Below are 25,052 nucleotides of genomic sequence, written 5' to 3'. Positions count from 1 at the left end.
GCTCCTCGCCGTCTTCACTATCAAGCTTCCGGCCGAAACGCCGCATGCCTTGTTCCCTCCAGTACACGGTGGCAACCACACCACAAACGTGGTTGGTGTGATCTCGCAAGACTTCAAGCCCCTCTAATGTACAACACTTGTGCTCGCAAGCACGGGGTGGCAAGAGGTATGCAAACCTCACTAAACACTAGGCATAAGCCTAGAGCAAGCGCATAAGCGGTGGTCTAATCAACCTAAGCACTTCACAAAGCACTTATGCTAATCACCTAATAAAACACTAAGCACTATGCATGTGCAGGTCACTAAAATGGTGTATCAACACCCTTGGTATGTTTCCTCAGCTCCACTACATTCAAATGGCCGGTTGGGGGTTGTATTTATAAGCCCCGCTGAGAAAGTAGCCGTTGGGGTCGAACTCCCATGAAACTGCTACTGACCGGATGCTAAATCGTCCTGACCGGACGCGTCCGGTCGTCCCGACCATTGAGCTGGCAATGTGCTGATCGGATGCTAGCCAGCGTCCGATCGCCTGCCACTGGACGCGTCCGGTCGTAGATATGCCGCTCTGGAACCTTTCTGTACTCGATCGGACGCTGCGTTCCTACGTCCGGTCGGTTGCCGCTAGTGTCCGGTCCTTGCGTCCGATCGCCTGTTTGCCGAGCCACCGGTCCAGCGTCCGGTCGCGCTTCCAGCGTCCGGTCGCCTCTTCGAGCTCGTTTCTTCGTGATCTTGCGTACGGCTTGGTTCCTATCTTCATGCTTGGACTTTGCTTGATATCTTGGGTCTTTTCTTGTGCTCCTAAGGTGTTGCTTAAGGTGTTGATCATCGGATCATCACGTCGCCTTCGTCCAAGTCACGTCTTGCACCCTGTTGGACTACAAAACAAACCCTCGCAAATTCATTAGTCCAATTTGGTTGTGTTGGTCATCAAACACCAAAATCCAAAGTAAATGGGCCTAGGGTCCATTTTCCTTACAAATACTTTGCTTTGTACCTTGACAAACATGTTGAAGAAGTGCAAGTCCTTGATCTGCACGATGTCGCGCTTCATCTCCTGAGGATGACCAGTCGCTATAGGCTCTGTAGAAATCAGCTAGGTCAATTTACTAAAATCAGCCAAGCCGATTTTTTCTAAGGTAGTTGGAAATCGCCATTTGCTGTCCACTCCGACACCTCCTTGTCTCAAGGGGTCTGATCTTCCACGTCTTGATGTGCTTCATCAACTGAACATGGTTTGCCTATCGGTTGTTGCTGATCAAGGCTTTTAGTATGACATGAACTAGATAGAGCTACAACCCTTTAGCTTGGTCTTCACCATTTTTATAAAGATAGACTTGTTTCTTGTGATGCAATGGATTCAGAACTAGTAATGCTTTGTTTTGGCTTTAGAAATAACTGAACTATCATTCATATCCAAATAAATTGGATCTTTTCCAGTTTTACGAATTGACAGTCATTGATTTAGCTTTCCTTCATGGTCAATAATAATGCAATAATAACAGGATTATTTTTATCGTCTGATTTTTCAAATCTTTAATCCAATTAGCGACAAAATCAGAATAATAAGTAGATAAAGTACCTAATGATAGTACTTCCTCTAGCAAATAAATTTGAGAAAGTAGTAACTTTATTTTAGTGAGCGTACCTTCTTTTATTTTTCTGACAAAGGACCAAAACATCATATGTATTCTATCATTTATTTCGTGCACAAGTTGATCCCTAGATCTTGATTTTTGCCAATATTGCATTATGCTCATCATGTGGAGATGTGTGCATGCTTGTTGAATTTGATTCAGCTAAAATTACTAGAAACATATGAAGTCAAAACATAAGCAGTAAAGGAATAGTCAAAGTATAATTGAGGAGTAATATTGCGGTGCAGTACCTTGATACACCTCCATGCTCATCAATGGATCTTGAACAACCTAATTACTTCGTGTTGATATTCACAATGATAATAGCAATGGTAGCACGTAGTCTAACAGCAAGCAAGACCATTGTTAATCAATAGCATTAGCCTTTTTTGCGACAGTGAAACAAAGATAATATATCAATAAAGCAATTGGCTAGGATAGATAGATTTGTCTGTAAGGTAAAGCCAGAACAATTGTTCCCAATGGAGTTTGTGTAAATTGTGTTGACACAATTATGGTTCCACGGCCAAAGAGCTAGAATGCTCGGATTACAAATAGATCGAGACCGCGTGATCCTGCAAAAACTGGCCTAGCTGGTTCCAAGAATTGGCTTAGGCAATTTCCCCGGGTTTAGAAATAGGTAAGTATCATGCTTATGAGCAAACCGGCAAAGGGTACTTATCACGCTTCCGTGATGACAAACGTGTAGTCTCCATGCAAACTACAAAGAAACCGTTGAAACACATGACCGTGAGGGATCCTGTCAAGGCGTAAACGTCGCCATGTTGACCTATGTCAGCCAACAAGCGACACCTCTGGTCGTTGGATCAAGAGATAAACAACAAGCTGGTAATTATTAGAAAAGTAGTGCATGAGAAGACAATAAAAAAGTAATCTTGTAGAATGATTTGTGCGATTGTATTTAATTCAATGGACCATGGCCCTTTTATATATAGAGGCATGGGCTTATTTGGTGAGGGGTCAAAATACGACGACAAACTCGGATTTGTGTGCAAAAAAATAACTGACATGGTAGATCTTTCCGATATCGTAGTTTCCTCATCAAGACTCCAAATTATAGATCTACATATGCATTTTGATTCTCTCGACCAGAAGAATGGTAAAGTCTATTTTATATTTTGAGAAAGTTACCTAGCTAATTTTGGAAAACCTATTAGGACGGCTAGGGTAGTTTTTCAAGATAAGTATAGATCAAATTTCTGTCTCTCTCCTACACTTATTTTTTGGGAATTACTAGCGCCCGGACGTCCGGAGCAGATGAGCGCGTCCGAACACCCTGTGTATGCGACTGATCTAGCTTGCCCACCTGCGCCTACCGCTGCGCCGTATCGCTGTTGCACGCACACATCCGTCCCCCTGTCTGCCTCACCCTGCCCTGCACGCGTACCCCACTCCCGTCTGCCTCACCCCACCCCGCACAAGCACCCCCGCTACGCTCGCCACTCCTCCCCCCTGACCACCTCCTCTCTCCGCGTGGGCAGGACCCAAGAGCCCGGATGAGGATGAGCATGTCCTGTTCGTAGGACCCCAGGCATGTCGTGCGCCCCATCTGTCGGACCCCGGCTCGCCGCGCCCCTTCCCCTAGCGCCCATGCCGTGCCCCCATGACTCTCTGAACATACTTCTAAAACATGAAACACCTACAACATGAGACACTTGAATACAACATAAGTTTGAAATAGATGAAACATTTGGAACATACACCTACAACATATGTGTGAAATATATGCAACATCTAGATAAAACACTTGCAACTTGCAATATGAAAACACTTATTGCAACATAAAGACTAAAACATCTGAAACATTTCGAACATATTCTTGCAATATATGTGTGAAACATGTGCAACATCCAGATAAAAAAACACTTGCAACATACGTCTGAAACAGATGAAATATTTTGAATAAACGCTTGCAACATGTCTCTGAAACACTTGCAACATGCCTCTGAAACACTTGCAACATATGCAGCATCATAATCTAGTTTTGCAACATTCATATGAAACACTTACCACATACCTCTGATAACATCTGAAACACTTGAAACATACATTTGCAACATAGGGGGAGGGGGGGAGAGTCCAAGGCCGCTTGATTTCGGCCTCGAAGTGGGAGCCGGCGCTGAGCGACAGCACGTGAGCACCACCAGCATGAGCCACGCTTCATGGGTGCCCTAGGCTCGGTGGGACTGACCTTAGGCGCGCAACGACACCACCAGCGCCAGCAAAGGCGGAAGGCGCTGCCCCTACCTGATCTCGTCCGCATCGCTGGATGCTGTCGCCGAGCGAGGATGCGGGAAGATCTCTATGGAGGGGAAGAGAGGCGGGGGCTGATTAGTCGCCGCTCCTGGCCCGAGGTGCCGTTGGAGAGGGACAGAAGCGGTTGGGCGGGCGTGACAAACTGATGCCGCGCGATGGTTGGTGGACTGCGGTGGAGAGAGAGGAAGGCGGTCAGCGGCGCTCAGGTGAGGTGGAGATGGAGGATGGTGGCCGGCTAGCCGCGGTCGAGAGCGCCGCTGGAGCGCGGTCACGGTGGAGCACGGAATTGGAATTCGGCGACGAGTGGGGATTGGGCAATGACGTTTGTAGAGACCCGTGAGTGAAGAAGACAGCCATACGCTTTTTTATCAAACAACCGATCGGATGAGGCATCTGGGATAGTTGGGCCATTCGTACCGTCGTGGCCCACGGCAACGGGGACGTCCGGACGATCGGACGCCCTACGCCCCTGACCCAGCATTTGTTGTCAATACCGGCGGAGCTATGAGTATAGTTTTAGTGAAGAAAAATCCCTAGTTCTTCATGAGCAACGGCTCTGCAGAATGCCAAATGAAGACTACTATTGTTGTTCAGGACGCATGGAGGGTGTGTGTGTATATACACATATAGGAGAGTATATTCAGTAACCAGCTACAAAATAAGTTATTTCATAGCCACCTCCATTTACGATAATTTTATATACTAATTTACGTTAATGTTAATACATATTTACGATAGTTGGGTTACTATAACACATGAAGATAATTACCATAACGTTATAGTAAACCGCTTAATATAGTGTTACTATAATATCGTAAATTAACATAGTAATTATCGTAACTAAAAGTGGTTACAGAATAAGTTATTTTGTAGCCAGCTACATGGTAGTGTGTGTGTATATATATATATATATATATATATATATATATATATATATATATATATATATATATATATATATATCCTTAATTCTTTATGAGCAACAGCTCTACGTAAGTGCCAAATGGAGCCTACTATAGTACTATTGGTGGTGCCTTTCCGAAATGGAAAGAGAAAGGTCCAGCCGGAGCGATCGCGGTGGTCCTGTCTATCCTCTCGCCGCCGTCCCGTCATCCTATCGCATTCCCAGCCCAGCCCAACCCAATCCTAATCCCCTCCGCGTCTCGCGCAACCCCACCACGAGACGGACTGCTCATCAAGGCCCGCTGCCTCCGCACGGCACCCCCACCCATCCGGCCTCCGGTGGCTGCCGTTCGTGGATCCACCCCCGCGACGCGCAAGAGCCATCCGATCTCTCGGCCTTGGCCATTCGCATCACGGTCCACGGCCGCTCGCACGGAGCGGCTGCACAGCACACAGCAGAGCCCACAAAAGGAAAGGGAGAGGCCAGAGGCGCAGCGCCGCTCCGGGTTTCCCGAAACCCCCTCTCCCATACACCGGTAGACCCAGCGCACGGGCGCCTGTGTCCCTCGCGGTCTCTACGTGGAACAGCCTCCGCCTCATGCCTCCCACGCATGCAAAACAAGTCTTCATTCTGGCCTCACTCATTGGCTGTGCTCCTGCACCCCCTCGGCCGCCGCTCCCAGATTCACCGAGCCAGGACGCTCAACGGACCGGGTGCCCGCCCCCTGCCCGCCCTTCGCCGCGATCCCCACCTGCTGAAACCCCTCCCGTCCTGTAGCTGTAGTAGGCCTTGCGGCTCGGCGCAGCCGAAAGCAGGTGGTGCGCGATCGAGAAGTCCTCCGCCCGCTTCTCTGGTGCCGGTGTGGTGTTTCTGAGGCCCGGCGCGCCGCGATGGGGCGAATGCAGTGGGATGGATGGTAGTGATTCGCTACTCCCAGAGGTGCGCCCGTTGCTGTCTGGCACATCAGGCTAGATCATTTTGCTTATTTATGCGCTCTCTCTGATTCAGTTTTTCAGGCAAAGTTTTCACCGTACTTTTCTGTATTGTATTTTAGCAAAAACAAGCACGATCGGATGTAGATGGTGCTTTCCTTTTTTGGGTGGGTGCGTGTGTTTTCTCACGTCATGATCCATGTAGCATGCACCCCCGTTGGGGGTTCCTAGAACCCAATATTGTTCGTTTGATGGCATTGATGCTGTCAATATGTGCTTTAATTTGGACAAAAGATCAAACAGACACAAGTTTTGCAGCTACTTCATCGAATACTTTCTAATCAGATGCATATACCAGGAGTATTTTTGCAACAAACATATATGCCTTTGCTACACGCAAGGAAAAGGAATCACATCATGTGCCTTATATAGATATCATTCATGCTAACTTTTCTCGAAAACGCAGGAGAACTGCGCTTCATTATATTAAGAAAAAAAAAAGGAGAGACCCCGTTACAACACACCACACCACTCCAAAATAAAAGTATAAATGCGCCTGTGAAAACAAAGAGGTGACCAAGATTAGACGTCCTCCAGACTACAAGGCTATAGGGGGAGGGGGAGGCTGGGAAGCCAAGAAAGATAGCCCTGTAAGCCCACAGGATCACCGGCTCAGGTGAGTCGACCACTCACCAGTCTTGCCGATCACGGCCGAGCACGACAGACGTTGTCCGACCACACACTATAGTCAGAGGTAGAAGAAGAGGGAGAACAGAGCATACACACGGCAGAGACACCAGCGTTGGCCGGAGCCCGATATAGGAGATGGCAAATCTGAACTCTCTATTTTGAGTTGCAGTGGCAAACTATATATACAACTCTACTCATCTAGTCCTAGTACAGCTGCCCTGCTGAAACAGTGACTAGATAACACAGCAGGACTGACTTCTGTGTCTGTCCTTGCTGTGGCTATAGTGAGGCAGGTGAGCCGTTTGGCGCCTGCCCCTGTAGCGGCTACAATACCACAGCAGGGAGCCTTTTCGACGCCGTCTTCCCTTACTGTGTGTTCACACAAGGAAGCAGTAGATTATCTAACAATTATTTCCCTAATCCTACTGCTATCCCTTGTACCCCCTCCATGCCGATCATCTCCTTCAGCTCCGTGAGTCGAAGACGTCCGAGCGGCTTGGTGAGGACGTCTGCGAGTTGCTGACCAGTTTCAACGAACTCGATGACGATCTGCCCTTCATCGACACAGTCCCTGAGGAAGTGGTACTTTACGTCGATGGGCTTGCTCCGGTCGTGGAGAACCGGATTCTTCGCGAGGGCGATGGCGGACTGGTTGTCCACCATCAGTGCTGGTGGGTGAGCTTCCACACCGGTCAGCTCACCCAGCAGCTGGCGCAGCCACATAACTTGGCACGCCGCTGTAGCCGCCTCTACGTACTCTGCCTCGCACGTAGATAGCGCCACCACCTTCTGTTTTAGCGACAGCCATGAAATTGGAGCCGACCTGAGAAAGACAAGCACTCTAGAGGTGCTCCGCCGTCCGTTGATGTCCTCCGCCATGTCTGCATCGCTGAACACAGTGAACTACAGCCTACTTCCACCGGTCTTGGGAAAGATGATCCCCTGATCCACCGTCCCCTTGACGTAGCGTAGTAGCCACTTCACCGCAGCCTAGTGATCCTCTCTGGGATCCTCCATGAAGTGACTGACGTAGCCCACGGCGAATGCAATGTTCGGCCTCGTGTGGACTAGGTAGCGCAGACAGCCAACGATTCTCCGGTAGAGTGTTGCATCTACCTTCACCGCGGTGCTGGCCTTTGTCAGCTTCAACCGCTCCTCCATCAGAGTCACGCAAGGCTTGCACTCAGCCATGCCGCTCTGCTCCAACAGCTTCGAGGCATACGTGCTCTGACCGAGCGTGAGTTCCTCCTTTCCCTTTCTCACCTCGATGCTGAGGTAGTAGAAGAGTGCGCCGAGATCGCTCATTTGAAAATGAGCCGTCATCTCGTGCTTGAAGCTGTTGATGTCCTCCGTACATGCGCCGGTGACGATCAAGTCGTCCACATACACGCCGACGACGAGCTCCTCCTTCCCCCATCGTCGCGTGTAGAGCGCGTGCTCGGTTGCGCACCGCTGGAACCCAAGCTCGCCCAGCGTGGCGTCAAGCTTGGTGTTCCATGCTTGTGGGGTCTGCCGCAGCCTATAGAGCGCCTTGTGCAGTAGGAGCACCCTATGCTCCGCTCCCTTGATGACGAAACCTGGAGGTTGCCTGACGAAGACCGTCTCCGCCAGCTCGCCGTTGAGGAATGCAGATTTAACGTCCAAGTGATGGACGCGCCAGTCCTTTGCTGCTGCCAAGGCTAGTAGCAAACGAACAGACTCCATGCGTGCTACTGGTGCAAAGACTTCCTCGAAGTCCATGCCTTCGCGCTGAACAAAGCCTCGGGCGACGAAGCGTGCCTTGTGCTTGACAATGGGGCCGAGCTCGTCCCGCTTGACCTTGTACACCCACTTCAGGCTGATCGAACGATATCCTAGAGGTGGATCGACGAGCTGCCATGTCTCGTTTTCCTCGATCGCCTTCATTTCCTCCAGCATTGCCCGTCGCCAGTTTTCGTCACGCTCTGCCAGCGCGAACATGGGTGGTTCATCTGCATTGACGAGCAGCAGCTCTTGGTCATTGAGCAGACGATCAGCCAGGCCCGAGGGCCCTGTACCACCGACTATGTCATCCAGCCTGCGGAACCGCACCTCCTCACCTTCGTGGAAGACATCCACGAACTCAGTGATGTCACTTGGAGGTGAGGCAAACTCAATCGGCATAGATGGAGTTCCTTGTTCTGCCTGAGTGCTCGGCATAGCACCTGGAGTGCTCGGCACCCCGTTTGTAGTGCTCGGCACTACTCCTGGACAGCTCGTCACCACTCCTGGAGTGGTCTGCACCCTTCCCGGAGTGCTCGGCACACGTCTTGCAGTGGTCGGCACCACTGAAAGACCCCTCGGTTCTGCTACGGGAGTGCTCAGCACCCATCCTGGAGTGGTCGCCACCACTACAGAACCTCCCGGCACCACTCCTGGCGTGCTCGGCATCCCTCCAGGAGTGCTCGGCACTCCTCCCTGAGTGCTCGGCATCCCTCCCGAAGTGCTCGGCACCACCCCAGGAGTGCTCGGCTCTGTTGCTGGAGTGCTCGGCACCCCTCCTGGAGTGCTCGACACCTTTTTCCCAGCGTCTCCACCACCGTGGATGACCAAGTGCTCGACGAGGAAGGTGTAGTGAAGCCACCGGTTTCCCCTGTGCTCGGACTGTTCCAGTCCCAAGCCGCCTTCTCGTCGAACATGACGTCGTGTGAGACAAGTACATTGTCTCCGCGTGGGTCGTAGAGCTGGTACACCTTGGTACCCTCTGTGTTGCCCAGGAACACTATCGGTGTGCTCCTGTCCTCCAGCTTAGTGAGGATCGGCTTCGTCTTCCTGACGTGGCCGATGCAGCCGAATATCCGAAGAAAGGACACGCTCGGCTTGCGTCTATGCTAAGCCTCGAATGGTGTCTTGCCCGTTAGGGCCTTGATCGGAGCGCGGTTGAGGATGAACACAACCGTGGTCACCACCTCACCCTAGAACCTTGCCGGCATGCCTTTGCCTTCATCATGGATCGAGCCATGCCGACCACCGTCTGGTTCTGCCTCTCCACCACACCATTCTGTTGTGGCGAGTATGGCACGGTGTGGTGGTGCATTACACCCTGATCCGCGTAGTACGCAGCGAGCTCTACCGAAGTGAATTCGCCGTCGCGATCAGTCCTCAGCACGCGGAGCTTCTTGCCGCTCTCGGCCTCCGCGCGCATCTTAAACTTCTTGATCGCCGCCGCCGCTTCGTCCTTGCTCATCAGGAGTTACAGCCACATGTAGCGACTGCAATCATCCATGAGCAGGAGGAAGTACCGCCGACCACCGTTTGTGGCTGGTGTGATCGGCCCGTAGAGGTCGTCGTGGACGAGCTCGAGAGCGTCCTCCGCGCGATACTTGGCCGCCTTTAGGAACGGTAGCCTCCTCTGCTTCCTGGCCAGGCAGCTGTCATACAGCTCGCCTTTGTGCTCGATGTGGGGTAGCCCTCGGACCATCTTCTCCAGCCGACCAAGCACGTCGAAGCTGAGATGTCCGAACCGGGCATACCACAACCACGGTTCCTCGGTGTGCCTTGCCGCCAGGTACACCGGTTGCTCTACCTTCAGGTCGAGCAGATACAACCGGTTCAGGGACCTCTTCACCTTAGCGAGAAGTCGCTGCTCCCGATCCCTGATCCTAAGGATTCCATCCTTGATCAGTACCTCGCTACCGCGCTCATCCAGCTGACCAATGCTGATGATGCTTGAACGCAGCTACGGGATGTAATATACATACGTTAGCGCGTGGTGCTTCCCGTTCTGGCACCTGACGATGATGGTGCCGTGCCCTTGGATTGCCACCCTTGAGCCGTCACCAAACTTCACCGTACCGGTAACATCATCGTCGAGTTGGGTGAAGGTTGCCTTGTAGCTTGTCATGTGGTTACTGGCACTAGAGTCCAGATACCACCGTAGCTCTTGGTCGGTGCCCACACGTCCGAGGTGGACTTGGGCACGTGGTTCGTCGAAGTTGACAGCCTTCAGGGCCTTCCCAGGTCCTTCCACCATCGTCGCATCTTCCTTCTCCTCGGCCTCGATGTCGTGCAGTGCATAGAATGTCTCCATTAGGATAGTGGCCGCATCATCATCATCATCAGCTTGCTCCAGATGAGCCTCAGTCTTCTTCTCCTGCTTGCGATTTGGGCACTTTCGTGCCCAATGGCCTGTCTTCCCGCAGCGCCGACATGCGTTGGGGTCGACCTGCTTCTTCTTCATCGAAGAAGCCTTGCCGTGGCGCATGCCATCGCCACCGCGGCTGGAGGAGGCTACCATGGAGTTCCTCCGAGCAGCCCACTCCTCCTCTATCAATAGCAGTTTGCCGCTGTCCTTCGTTGCTATCGCCTGCTCCAGGAGCTCGCCCACCGCCTGCAGACGGCCTGTCACATCCTCAATGGTGAGGGCGGACAAGTCCAGCATCGTCTCTATGGAGAGAGCGATCTGGATGTACTTTGCCGGCACCGAGTGGAGATACTTGGAGACCGCCTCCTCTTCATCGATGGTGACGTCGTGGCTCTTCAGCTTGCTGATAAGCGTCAGCAGGCGGAGGGAGAAGTCTTCCACCATTTTACCATCCTTGAATTTGAGGTTGACGTACTCTTGCTTCAGAAGCTGGGCCGTCACCTTCTTTGCGCGGTCGGAACCGACGCGCATCGCCGCAATAGCCTCCCACGCCTCCTTAGCAGAGCTTTTCGCCCTCAACGGCTCCCTGTACTCCACCAGTACAACAACGAGGATAGCCTCCAACACTGACATGTCATCTTCCTCTTTGTTGGTGCCCTTGTCAACAGCATTCCAGAGCCGTCGGGCTCTGAGCTTGACTTTCATGGTCACCGATCACTCTCCATAGTTGGTGCGAGTCAGCGTCGGTCAACTGGTGCCGCTGACCTCCAGCACCGTGTGAACAACGACCTCCTGTCGTGGCTGGGCAGCCACAGCAGTGCCACTGCTGTCGCCTATCTCCGAACCGTTCGTCATCGCCAGCGGTTAGTCCGGCGACGGCGCTTGTACAGCTCTGATACCACTTGTAAGCCTATAGGATCACCGACTCAGGTGAGTCGACCACTCACCAGTCTTGCCGACCACGACCGAGCACGACAGATGCTGTCCGACCACACACTATGGTCTGAGGTAGAAGAAGAGGGAGAACATAGCATACACACACGGCAGAGACACCAGCTTTGGCCGAAGCCCTATATAGGAGATGACAAATCTGAACTCTCTTTGTTGAGTTGCAGTGGCAAACTATATATACAACTCTACTCATCTAGCCCTAGTACAGCTGCCCTACTGAAACAGTGACTAGATAACACAACAGGACTGACTTCTGCGTCTGTCCCTGCCGTAGCTATAGTGAGGCAGGTGAGCCGTTCGGCGCCTGCTCCTGCAGCGGCTACAGTACCACAGCAGGGAGCCTTTTCGGCGCCGGCTTCCCTTGCTGTGTGTTCACATAAGGAAGCAGTAGATTATCTAACAAGCCCCCGCCATAGCCCAAAGCCGACTCTCTTCTAGAGCAAAACCCAAAACACCACCCAAGCTGGGAGTAGCTCCGTCAAAAACACGCCTATTTCGATGGTTCCACAAGGTCCAAGCTCCTAAGATCACAAGAGAGTTGAACCCCTTCCTTGTTAACCCAACAGTAGCATTGCTTGAATTTTCCCACCACACATCAAAAGACAAATCTGAAGGCAGTGGACAGAATTGTTGGATCCCAAAGTGCTGGAGCAAATAGAACCAAAATTGCCGAGCAAAGACACAAGAAACCAGCAGATGGTTAACGGTTTCCTCCTCTTGATCACAGAGGGGGCACTGTGCCGGATGTGGCAGCCCTTGCCTTGCAAGCCGATCAGCCGTCCAACACCTGTCATGTGCGACCAACCGCATGAAGAAACGACACTTGGGTGGAGCCCAAGATTTCCAGATTCTCTCATATGGGCCAAAAAGAGTGGATCCTATGAAAAACCCTCATATGCCTGACTTCGGCCGAATACTGACCACTAGAAGAAAGACGCCAAATGTGAGCGTCTTCAACCTCCGGCTGTAGCTGAAAATCATAAAGGAGATCCCAGAGATTGAGGAACTCCACCGTTACTTCCACTATCATGGTACCTCGGATATCCAGAACCCAAGCACAATCAGTAAGAGCTTCTTCAACTGTGCGTTTATTTACTATCCTTTTTGGTATTCCAGCAAGAAGATGAGGGGCTAGGTCTACAATTGATTGTCCATTGAGCCATTTATCAGCCCAGAAAAGAGTGTTTGCCCTATTGCCAACTTCAGAGACAACCGCTAATCTGAAGAAGGCTTGGACCTATCCAGGCACCTGGATAGGAAAGTTTGCCCAGGGCCTATGGGGTTCCGTTTTCTGAAGCCAAACCCAGCGCATCCGCAGTGCCCATCCAAGATATTTCAGGTCCGAGATCCCGAAACCACCAAGCTCCGGTGGACGGCTCGCCTTGCCCCATGCCACAAGACAATGACCCCCTTTTGCTTCCTTTCTTCCCCTCCATAGGAAACCCCGTCTAAGTTTGTCCACAGCTTTGATGGCCCAGGGAGGGAAGTCTATGGCCATAACAAGGTACACTAGCATAGCAGTGAGCACAAACTGTACCTGCACTTTTCTTCCAGCCCTAGTCATGAGGTCCGCCTTCCAACCTTGCAGTTGATCTGCAATCTTATCAATAATAGGCTGGATCTGCCCCTTAGTGAGCTTAAGGGAGAGGGGTAAACCTAAATATTTGCAAGGAAATTCGGACACCGCAAAAGGCAACAGGTTCTGGATGGTGGTCAGCTCCATGTCACCACACCTGATGGGTAAAACACTGCTCTTTTGAAGGTTGGTTTTAAGCCCCGAAGCATCACCAAAAAGATTGAGAATTTTCATTACCAGATTGATGTCACCAGCTTCCGGCCTGAGGAACAGCACCACATTCATGCTAACTTGCACTTTGTACTTACAGTCATGTGCTATCTTCCTTCCCCGGCTCTTCTATGCGCAAGCAAACTATAAATTATATAATATAATATAATATGCAGAGGACTATTCATATATTATATAACTTTCTGAAGGCCCATTGTCGACATTCAGGTGCAGGTGTAAATGCAGTCCAAAAATTCGGCATGAGCCCCCTCTCTGAGCTGGTGTGGTCTCCGGATGAGGGCTTGAGCATTAAAATTGCGGCGTCCAGTCTAAGCACAAGGAAGGCTTCTCTTCGTTGGAATGCAGATACGTTGAGCATATTAATATCTTCACCTCAACGGAGTGGTTCTGGTCCAGGTGTAAAGAGCGGTGATACCATATATGATAACCTAGAGGTGTCAGAAAAGATGCCATCACAACTACAGATTTGTAGTGATAGCTCAGTGAGAGTAACCATGGATAGCCCCAATAGAGTTACAAATGTCGATGCCCTACAATCTACGTCTATGAGATCGCAGGAGCAAGATTCAAGTAAGTCTAAAAGACATAATTTAATTCAGAGAGCTGGTAGTTTGAATGCAATTCTTTTTTTTTCTTTTTGCCCAGAGATATGAATTTGCCAATTCTTTATTGGTCTAGCTAGCTGCTCATCATGTTAGAAGGGTCTAATACAATCAATATAAAGAGCACTGTGTTAACATAATCAGAACAAATTACACCTCAAAATCAAGCCAAGTCTCTTCTCTTTTTTAAGGTTTGTTAGGGAACTCTATTGCCTATCATTTGTTATATTAGATTTTGAAGTTTCATCTGCCTCATAATACATATGTACTCCCTCTGTTCCAAATTATAAGTCGTTTTGACTTTTCTAGATTTTGAAGTTTCATCTGCCTCATAATACATATGTACTCCCTCTGTTCCAAATTATAATTCGTTTTGACTTTTCTAGATACATTGCTTTTGCTATGTATGTAGAAAAGCCAAAACGACATATAATTTGGAATAGGAGGGAGTATTAGCTAGTAGCTCAACTTCTTTGGCCAAATAGGATTAAAAAATTAAGAAGTTATCTTTTCTATTATCTGACTTAACTTTGTTGAAAGCTAAACTTGTAGAGTGCTGTGATGAAGGGATTAATGTCATGAACGAAGGGAAAGAAGAGTCGGAAAACTGTTGTGTGGATAAGCTGGAGGACATGGAAGCGGGGAATTGTCCCACAAGATGTTGCAAGGATGCTTCCCATAGTAATACTTAATGTTTTGGAAAATCAATTAAGACAGTTTTGTTATTTTTTGTTCGTGACAAATATTTATCATGGCTTTTTTTCAGGTTCAGCCTCCAGAAAAGAAGTCATGCCTAGTATTTCAGAAAACCAGGTGTATTGTGCAACCACTGTCTGCAATGAAAGATCTTGGGCACCTAATGCATGGCGTGCTCGGTTAGTAAAAGCAGTTTGTCAGAAAGAATCTATGTTGCCAATGAACACAGAGAATCCGATGTTACCTTCTTCCTTAGGAATTTCATGTGATGCAGGAGAGGTCTCAGGCAAATTGGTAGGTTCCCAAGGCAATAGAAATGTTCAAAGCCTGGGCAGTGACAACAATGTAATTAGTAATGTTCCAGAAATTCATTCACATGACAATCGCCAAGGTCCGGTTCTCCAGGAAAGCCATAAGGATGAGCCTGTTGTTGCGAAAGGTGAGTCAGCATCTGGTGTTAATGCTGTTGCAAGATGCGAGTCAGCACCTGTAGTTAATTCCAGAAAGCTTGTGAAAGGCAAAGAAAAAGTTGTGTACAATGACAGCAATTGTGGTAACAATACAAGGGAGGGTGATGACAGCAATGAGAGCATCGAGAGCTGTACAAGTACAAAAGCCCCAAAACGGAAGTATGCGCAGTGTAGTGCAGCCATGATGCCTTCTTCTGGAAACAAAAGATTTAGAAGAGAAGACAATGAGAGTTCTTGCTCAGGATTATTGCAAAAATGTGGTACATCTTTCTTCAACTGGATGTCATCACTCACGAATGGGTTATCCATGCTTGATGGAGACACTGCTGCCATTCCACTTGATCAGAAGTTTTCAGCAAGTACAGGAGAGGGATCTGCAGCACCTTCCCAGCCACTTCAAAATAACAGCAGCGTTCCTTTGCAATCTGTTGGCTTCAATTCGCTCTTCCAGTCCCTGTATACTCATAATGTTATGATAACTTCAAGAGATAATTGTCGTCAACCAGAAAGCAACTGTGCTGGGCATGTGTTCAATAGACTGACCCTGGAATTAAATGATAACAATTCTATGTTGGACAAACAAATTGGCATGGGTAGAGAAACTCTTGATGTGGCTACTGAGACTTTAGCTGCTGAACGCTTTCATATGATTTCTGGTGGCTGTAGAGGAAATGTTCAGAGTCAAATTGATATTTTCCAAATGAGACCAGAAAGAAATATGAAACTGCCCAGTTCCAGTAAGTTTAGCTCTAGACCTCTAGAAGAAAAACAAAATCAGTGCACAGCTGCCTGCTCAAATGATTCAACACAAAATAAAGGTGGTTTAAGGGAAAGCTTGTGGGTAACTCGGCTTTTGCCAAAAGCATCAGTGGAACCGATGGAGGCAACACCATGCAATGTAGAGAATGCTGTTAATCCACAGGCTGTGGGTAACAAGTTGTGTTGTCCACCTCCTTCAGAATTTTAATTTGGAGAAGGAACTGAGCAATATACAATGCTTCACTGGCAGAGGAAGCAGCGATGGTGTAACAAGTAGTAAATGTCCAGCAACGCCTCCAGAGGAACCTAAGCAATCTGAAACAATGGCTTCTGTTTTTGCAAAGAGATTGGACGCACTTAGACATGCAAACACCTCTGCAGTAAGGTTGGCTACCGCATGTGAGTGTGGAAGTCCCAAACTGAGAAACCACAAAACTAACTCTTTTGTTGTTAGTTACAGCAGCCATGATAAAGTAGAGGCAGGACACGAAAATCATAAATCTTCTAGCGGAAACGGAAGAATGGTTTTGTGGGTAGGTGACAAAGGCAAGGAACAACTGTGTCTAAGCAACGAAGAATTAAGAGGAAACTTTATATCTGAGCGTGAGCATCAGCATCATGGAGGGAACACAGCTGGCAAATCTGCAACTCAGCATAATCTAGAACTGAACACATTGGCTGAAGATACTGACAGAAACCAAGTAGAATTAAAGGGAGGAGTCTCAGATTTTATGGTGGGTCCGTCAGATAACAAGCAAATTGTTCCTTATGGCACTATGCCTAATGATGTCTCTGATGAATCAAGTGTTGTTTTTGGTGCCTTGCATAGGCTTCGCCTGTCTCGCTCAGATATCATAAGGTACTCCACTGGATTTCTGGACCATTTGAATCCGTGCCTTCTAGGAAGCACATGTATTTTTGTTATGAAGAACATGTATATTTGCATTCAGGTGATTTATGTTCTTTTATGAAAGGGGAACATGTAGGTAATGATTTCTTAGAACATTTTGGTGGACAAATATATAAATGTTAGATACTACCTCCATCCCAAAAAGAAAGTCATTCTAGTTTGGTCCAAAGTCAAACCATCTTAAGCTTGCCAAGTTTGTAGAATTGAGTTATCAATATTTATGACACCGAATAAGCATACTATGAAATATATTTCATGGTGAATCTGATGATTTGGTATCGTAAATGGTTGTACTTTTTGTATAAACTTGGTCAAACTTATCATGTTTTTTTTCTTCAAGCTCGCAAGAGAGGTGTGTATCATCGATTAAATAGAAGAGTAAAAAGGTTTAGAAACCCGTACAACATCCAAAAAGAAAGACCTTATGATGGTTTGACTTAGGACAAAACTATAATGACTTCCTTTTTGGGATTGAGGGAGTACCTTGTGTGGTTATGGTTAGTTCAGTGTTTGCTACTGCCTGGTTCATAGAGACTAGTGTGCCATAAAAATGACAAGAACTTGCATTATCTCTGAGTACATAAAGCCATGTTTTTCTTTTTTCTTTTCTGACATAAGCATTTTGTTGTTTTTCATGAGAAATAGCACCTTCATCCATAGAGGACACTTAGCTCAAGTTACAGAAGATCCTAAAGACTGAAAGCTCATGTTTGATCCTTTTTGTGTTTGTTATTCATGACAGATGGCTGAGATCACCGATCATGCACACTACGTTAGATGGCTTTTTTGTCCGACTGCGATTTGGTAAATGGGAGGAAGCATTGGGTGGCACAGGATACCATGTTGCCCGCCTGAATGGTAAATGACTAAAAAGCTGCCTTAATTTGGTGATTGAATTTGGAAAATTCTTCTTCCATGCAGAGCATTTGTTCGTTGCTTAAAAAAAATGAAAAACAGTGGTTAAATGGATAAGGAGAGTAAATGGTATGGATATGTCTTACAGGAGCACTGGATAGGAGTCGCCTTTCTGTAACCATCAGAAATTCAACCTGTCAAGTAGATTCTCGCTTTGTATCCAACCATGACTTCCATGAGGTATGTTACTGCATAGAAGTTTTATGTTTTGACCGACTTAGTTGGGTGATAACTGAAAGTTTACCAAACACAGCAGCACTACATTAAAAATGAACCAGTTTGTATCCAGTTCATGGCAGTGAACAGGGTAAAGCTAATTATTGTCTGTTGTGTTGTGCCTTATGAGAGCTGTGAAATATTGTTCCAATAGTTCTTGTTAGTCGCTGAATTCTTACTCTTGGTAGTAGCAGAATTCTTACTCTCATCGAGAGATGATGACACTAGGAGTTGGGGTAATTTTCTGGTTTATTTCCAAATACCATGCCAACCTGAGGGGTTGGGGGTACATATATATAGGCTGCTAGCCAGCCAAGCATATGTCAAGATGCTAGTCTAAGATGTTGTCCTACATGTTAAGATGTTGTCCTCTAAGTTGCTGTCCTCTAATCTAAGATGCCGTCCTCTAAGATACTGTCCTCTATTCTAAGATGCTGTCCTAAAAACAGACCATGCAGCCACAAGGATTATATGACCAGCACAGCCCCACAAAGACCAGTCAACACATAAGACTTCTCTTAATCATTCTCCCCCTAAGTCTTGTGCGTCGTCCTGTGGGAAAGTTAAACCATCCCGGTCCTGGAGCAGAGCTCAAGGAACTTGATCCTCCCAAGAGGCTTGGTGAGCAGGTCCGCAAGCTGATCCTTGGTGTTGATGTAGCTCGCCTTGATGCTCCCTTCCTCCAAACAGCCTCGGATGAAGTGGTATCTCACCCGGATGTGCTTGCTGCGTTCATGGAACACGGGGTTCTTTGCCAGGGCCAGAGCGGACTTGCTGTCTACCCTGAGCTCCACCGCTCTAGTGTCTCTGCCGAGGAGATTACTGAGCAGTCGAGCGAGCCAGGGCGCCTGAGTCGAAGCGATGGAGGTCGCTATGTACTCGGCCTCGCAGCTGGACAGGGCCACCACCTGCTGCTTGACCGACTGCCAGCTAACGAGGCACTTGCCGAGGAAGAAGAGGATCCCGCTCGTGCTCTTGCTGGTGTCGATGTCGCCGGCGTGGTCGCTGTCGCTGTACCCGACGAAGTGTGCCGCCCCAGGGCACCTAGGGCAGTAGAGGCCGTGATCGAGAGTCCCCGCAACGTAGCGGATGATCCTCTTCACAGCCTACTGGTGCTCTGTCGTCGGTCGCTGCATGAACCGACTAACGTAGCCGACGGAGAATGCCAAGTCCGACCGTGTGTGGGCGAGGTAGCGAAGGCTCCTCACAAGACGTCGGTACTACGTAGCGTCCACCTCCTCCGTCGTGCTGTCGCGGCTCAGCTTTAGCCTCTCCTCCATCGGAGTGAGAGCTGGGTTGCAGTCGGTGAGCCCAGCTAGCTCAACGACGCGCTTGGCGTAGGCGGTCTGTCGAAGCGTGATCTCGGAGTCATCCTGGTGCACCTCGATTCCTAGGTAGAAGGAGAGAGGCCCCAGGTCACTCATCTAGAAGGTGGCCTTCATCTCTTCCTTGAATGCCGTCACCTCCGCATCCTTGGTGCCGGTGATCACCAAGTCGTCGATGTAGACACCCACCAACAGAGCATTTCCTCCACTGCCCCGTCGGTAGATGGCCGCCTCGTGCGGGCTTTGCTCGAAGCCCATCCCCTTTAGCGTGGAATCCAACTTGGCATTCCACGCCCTCGGTGCCTGCCGCAAGCCATAGAGGGCCTTGCGTAGGCGGAGCACCTTGCCTTCCTTGCCAGGGATCGCAAATCTCGGCGGCTGGTGCACGTAGACCTCCTTCAAGTCGCCGTTAAGGAACGCCGACTTGACGTCCATGTGATGAACACGCCAGCCCTCCTGGGCAGCTAGCGCAAGGAGTCGCATGGACTCCATCCGTGCCACGGGAGCAAAAGCGTCGTCGAAGTCAACCCCCTCTTGCTGCACGAAACCTCATGCCACCAAGCGAGCCTTATGCTTGACGATGGCACCAGCTTCATCCCTCTTCAGTTTGTACACCCACTTAAGGGTGATTGCGCGGTGACCACGAGGAAGGTCAGCAAGCTCCCAGGTGCGGTTCTTCTCGATCGCATCCATCTCCAACTGCATCGCGGCGCGCCATGCCGCGTGTCTTTCGGCCTCTACAAACAACCGAGGCTTGCCGTCGTCACACGCAAGGTGCAACTGCGCCTCCAGGTCGTGAGGCACCAGTCCCAGCACCGGCTAGTCGCCGAGATGGTTCTCCATCGTAGGGTACCGCAATGGCTCGTCGTCGTGGTACGCGTCGATGTGCTCCTCGTCGTGAGAGAGCGGAGTAGCGAGCTCAACTGGGTTGTGCTCGACACGAGCTAGTGTTGGAGTAGACGTGTCCGGAGAGGTGCCTGTCAGTGCTGGAGTGCGTGGCGGTGCCGGCTATGGTGGAGCCGATGAAGGACTCATCGCAGCCGAGGTCCTGGCTGAAGAGCGTGGTGCTGTCGGAGTAGCAGGTGCTGGGGTCGGTGGAGGCTCGGGGACTGGGGTAGACACGCTCGCCGAAGAAGAGCTGCCTACTCCCCCAGCTCCCTTGAAGTGGACGTACTCGACAATGAAGTCGTTGTACGTCAGAGCCGAGCCATCGTCCACCGCCTTGTCCCATGCCCATCCTCGCCCTTCGTCGAACACAATGTCGCGCGCCGTGCGCACACGCTGGGTTTTTGGGTCGAGGATGCGGTAGGCCTTTGAGCCCTCTGCGTAGCCGATGAACACCCCCGGAGTGCTCCTGTCGTCGAGCTTGCTGATGTGGCCAAGCTCCTTGGCAAACGTGAGGCAGCCGAAGACCCGCAAGTGGGAGACCGCCGGCTTGCGCCCATGCCAAGCCTCGTACGGCGTCCTACCGTCGAGCGCCTTGGTAGGCGAGCGGTTGAGGATGTAGATGGCCGCCACCACCGCCTCTTCCCAGAAGACAGCCGGCATCCCCCTCTGCTTGAGAAGGGCCCGAGCCATCCCCACAACCGTCTGGTTGTGCCCCACGCCGTTCTGCTGTGGGCTGTACGACACGGAGTAGTGGCGCTGAATGCCCTCATCAGCGTAGTACGACGCGAATTCAGCCGCCATGAATTCACCGCCGTTGTCAGTGCGCAGCACGCGCAGGTTGTGGCCGCACTCCGCCTCCGCAGCAGCCTGCGAGCGCCTGATGGCGTCCGCTGCCTCTCCCTTGCTGCCGAGGACCATCATCCACATGTAGCGGGAGAGGTCGTCGACGAGCAGCAGGAAGTAGCGTTGTCCTCCCAGTGTGGCCGGTGTCACTGGGCCACACAAGTCCTCGTGCACAAGCTCGAGCCTCTCCTTGGCTCGAAAGCTCATCTGCTGGGGAAAGGGGAGTCGCCTCTGCTTCGTCAACACGCAGATGTCGCAAGAGCTGCTCCACATGGTCGAGGCACGGCAGGCCTCGCACCACCTTCGTGGCACTGAGCCGCTTCAGGGCCTCGAAGTGAAGGTGCCCGAAGCGCTCGTGCCACTGCCACGCCTCGTCATCCCGACAAGCAGCGAGACAGAGGGGGTGTGCCACCTGCACGTTAAGGATGTAGAGTCGATTTGCGCTTCTAGATACCTTGGCAAGAAGGCGACGACAGTGATCCCAAATCCTCATGACTCCATCCTCAACCACCACGCGTGAACCGTTCTCATCCAGCTGTCCCAAGTTGATGATGAAGTTCCTCAACGCGGGGATGTAGTAGACTCCGGTGAGCAGCCTGTGCTCACCAGACACGGCGGTGAAGATGACGGAGCCGACGCCCTTGATCTCCACGCCGGAGGCATCCCCAAACTTGACGGAGCCTCGAACGCTAAAGTCAAGCTCGGTGAAGAACTCCCGTCGACCGGTCAGGTGATGGGTGGCGTCGGTGTCGAGGCACCACCCGTCAGTCTTGTCGTTGCCGGAGCTGTCGCCGAGGAGGGCGTGTGCTTTTGGCTCGTCAAGGTGGAGGAGAGCCGCTACGGCTAGTGCCGCTGGAGGTAGCTCGATGCTTGCATGTGCCATGAACAGAGCCGGCTCCTCCTCCGCCTGTGCGACGTGGGCTTGGCCGCGTCATGGCTGTCGATAGTCCTTGGCCCAATGGCCAAGTTGGCCGCAGTTGCGGCAGGCGTCGTCTCGTGCCGGCTTATGCCTGCAGGCGGCGCCGCCCTGGACGCCTCTACGGGCATCACCCTCGGCACGTCCTCGCACCCCGGCCTGGGCGTCTCTATGCGCCTTACGTGGCTTGCCACCCTTGCGGCCGCCTTCGTGGAAGAAGGCTCTCCCTTCTTCCGATCACCTTGGCTGGCAAGCCACTGCTCCTGAGTGAGAAGGAGCTTCCCGCCAGTGGTGATGGGCCCGAGAGGGACCGTGGCTCATCGCTGTCGACGACCTTGAGGCGACCTATCGCCTCCTCGATGACATCGTGGAGAGATCCAACAGAGACTCAAGCGAGCGAGCCATCTGCTTGTACTTCTCAGGGACGCAGAGGAAGAGCTTTTCGACAGCTCTCTCCTCGTCGTAGGTGTCATCGCCGAACTGCACCATCTTCTGCAACAGAGTGTTGAGACGGAGAGCGAAGTCATCAACGTCCTCACCTGGCTTGAAGGCCAGGTTCTCCCACTCCTTGCGAAGTGCCTGCAGTGTGGATTTACGGGCGTGGTCACTGCCGATGCGTGCCGTAGCGATGGCGTCCCAAGCCTCCTTGGCAGTCCGCTTGTTGGTAAGCGAGAACTGCATCTCGAACGGGACTGCAGTGATGAGGAAATCCAGCGCCCGTCGATCTAGGTCGTAGTCGACGTCGCCGTACTAGACTGCCTCCCACATGTGCCACACCTGGAGCTTTACCCTCATCACCGCAGCCCACTCGACGTAGTTGGTCTTGGTGAGGGTAGGCCACCCACCGCCGGGGCCGACGTCCCTGACGACAGCCTAGAGCCTGTGGTAACCACGGTACCGATCCGGGGAGAGAGAGCCACGCTGCCTGTGAAGGCTGCACTCTCCATCGACCCGTCCGCCACCGTCGCCGTGCGCGCCTCCTCTAGGAGCGCCGCCGCCGTGTGCGCCTCCTCCAAGAGCGCCACCGGTGCGTCCGCGCCTGTCGGGGCTGCCGCCGCGCTCGTGGGCGTGCGCGGCTGCCCACTGCGCCGCCCGCGCTCGTCCTGCCTCCCTTCCCAGCAACTCAAGGTCCGCGTCGGCGCTGTCGTCAGCAGAAACGAAGCTGCTGATGCTGCCGCGCAGGGCCTCGACCTCTGCCGCCGCCGCACGCGCTGCATCCGCCGCCGCCGCTGTTTCCGCCTCCACTCTGGCTGCTGCCAGCTCCACCGCTGCCAGCCTCGACGCCCTTGCTGCCGTCGCAGCGGTCTCTGCCGCCGCTCGCTCGTGTTCCTCTGCCGCGGCAAGTTCGGCCCCCTGCCGACGCCGCGTGCTCGAGGCGACCGAGCGCTGAGACTGCCCTGCAGACATGACGCGCTACCGGGGGGCTGCTGCGTGGGGAGAGGGTTGCTTCAGATGAGTTGTTGTGCGGCTGGGAAAGGAGATGAGCAGGAGATGCTCAGGCTACAGGATAGTACGGCTCTAATACCAGTTGTTAGTCGCTGAATTCTTACTCTTGGTAGTAGCGGAATTCTTACTCTCATCGAGAGAGGATGACACTAGGAGTTGGGGCAATTTTCTGGTTTATTTCCAAATGCCATGCCAACCTGAGGGGTTGAGGGTACATATATATAGGCTGCTAGCCAGCCAAGCATATGCCAAGATGCTAGTCTAAGATGCTGTCCTAGATGCTAAGATGTTGTCCTCTAAGATGCTGTCCTCTAGTCTAAGATGCTGTCATAAAAATAGACCATGCAGCCACAAGGACCATGTGACCAGCACAGCCCCACAAAGACCAACCAACACAAGAGACTTATCCCATCAGTTCTTGTGGTGGCTTTATTCATCTGGACAAAATATGGCAGCCACTTTTTTTTCTAAATTGTTTCTAGAATTTCTACACATCAAATGATATTATTCAAAGTAATCTTATTTTGGTTGAATCTGTATTGAAACATGTTTAACAAAATCAGTGAAATACATTTATTCCATCTAAACACTAATAAATACTAAATTTGTTATGTACCGAGACATTAATATAAGAGCATCTCCAAGAGTTTGCTATCTCAACTTGGCATCCATATAATTTTGGCAAAATAAGAAAAAATAGTCTCCAACAGTTTGGCAAAACAACTTGGCATCAATAGCAACTTGGCAAATCTTCCCTCCGCGCGCGCAAATATACGCGCGCGTATACGGCTTGGCATCCAGGGCTCTTCGTTCGCTTAGCGGGGCTCTTCGTTCGCTTAGCGGGGCTCTTCGTTTTGTTAACGGGTTTTTTTATTTTACCAAGTCAAAAATGCCAAACTCTTGGAGATGGATTGTTTTTTTACTTGGCATATAATTTTGGGAGTTGGCAAATCACAAGATTTGCCAAGTAAAATTTGACAAACTCTTGGAGATGCTCTAATGCATGCCTAGCAAATTGTGGGTAATGGAAAAGGCACATGTTTAACAATAGACACCATATCAAATACTTTATATTTCTCCCAAATCTCTTTTCTTCCATTCTCAAAGCATATGATTTTAACCACTTTTTCCAATAGCTCCTATTTACTATTGACATGAAATGGTTTTAGTCCCATCCCATCATTTGGAATAGGAAATGACTTATACGATGAATTCTATGATTTCATTTTCTAGGATGAGCTGAAGGCATGGTGGTCTGCTGCCATGAAGGGTGAGTGGAAGCTACCATCAAAGGAAGAACTGAGTGTGAAGCTAAGAGAAAGAGAGCTACTTCGTTCGTAGAATGGAACAGTTGTGCAGTACCAAAATATGGAGGCTTCTATCCATCCTACTAGTTAACTTAATAATGGAAAGTTATGAGCCAGTTGATGAGGCATGTATTACTTCACCACGATAAGTTGTATAGTTCTGGTTTTTGCGGTGTCGTGGCTACCGCTTGGCTGCGGTTAGTCTGAAAGGCGACGCTGCTATGGCTACCACCCTTGTATGTCCACGGTCCACTTCTCCAGATATAAGGATTATTCATATTCATATTTATCGGTTGTAACATCAGCTTCTTGTATGAGCATATATGGTTTGGCTTCTTTTTTTGATGGGATGAGGTCCTGTGTGATATCCTATCTGTAAATAGGAAGGTACCGACAGATTTGTACAACTGTACAACTTTTTTTTGAAAGAAACTTGAAATAAGATTTATCCTTCACACTGCT

General features: G+C 50.4%; 1 pseudogene; it reads left to right on the top strand.

Annotated features, from left to right (window-relative positions):
- The first annotated feature begins 5,365 nt into the window (after positions 1-5,365).
- On the top strand, positions 5,366-25,052 carry LOC136456640 (uncharacterized; annotated as a pseudogene).

This window comes from Miscanthus floridulus, chromosome 6 (assembly GCF_019320115.1).
Source record: "Miscanthus floridulus cultivar M001 chromosome 6, ASM1932011v1, whole genome shotgun sequence".
NCBI classification, from domain to species: Eukaryota; Viridiplantae; Streptophyta; class Magnoliopsida; order Poales; family Poaceae; genus Miscanthus; species Miscanthus floridulus.
The sequence above is the reverse complement of the archived record's forward strand: the minus strand, read 5'-3'. Positions and strand labels throughout refer to the sequence as shown.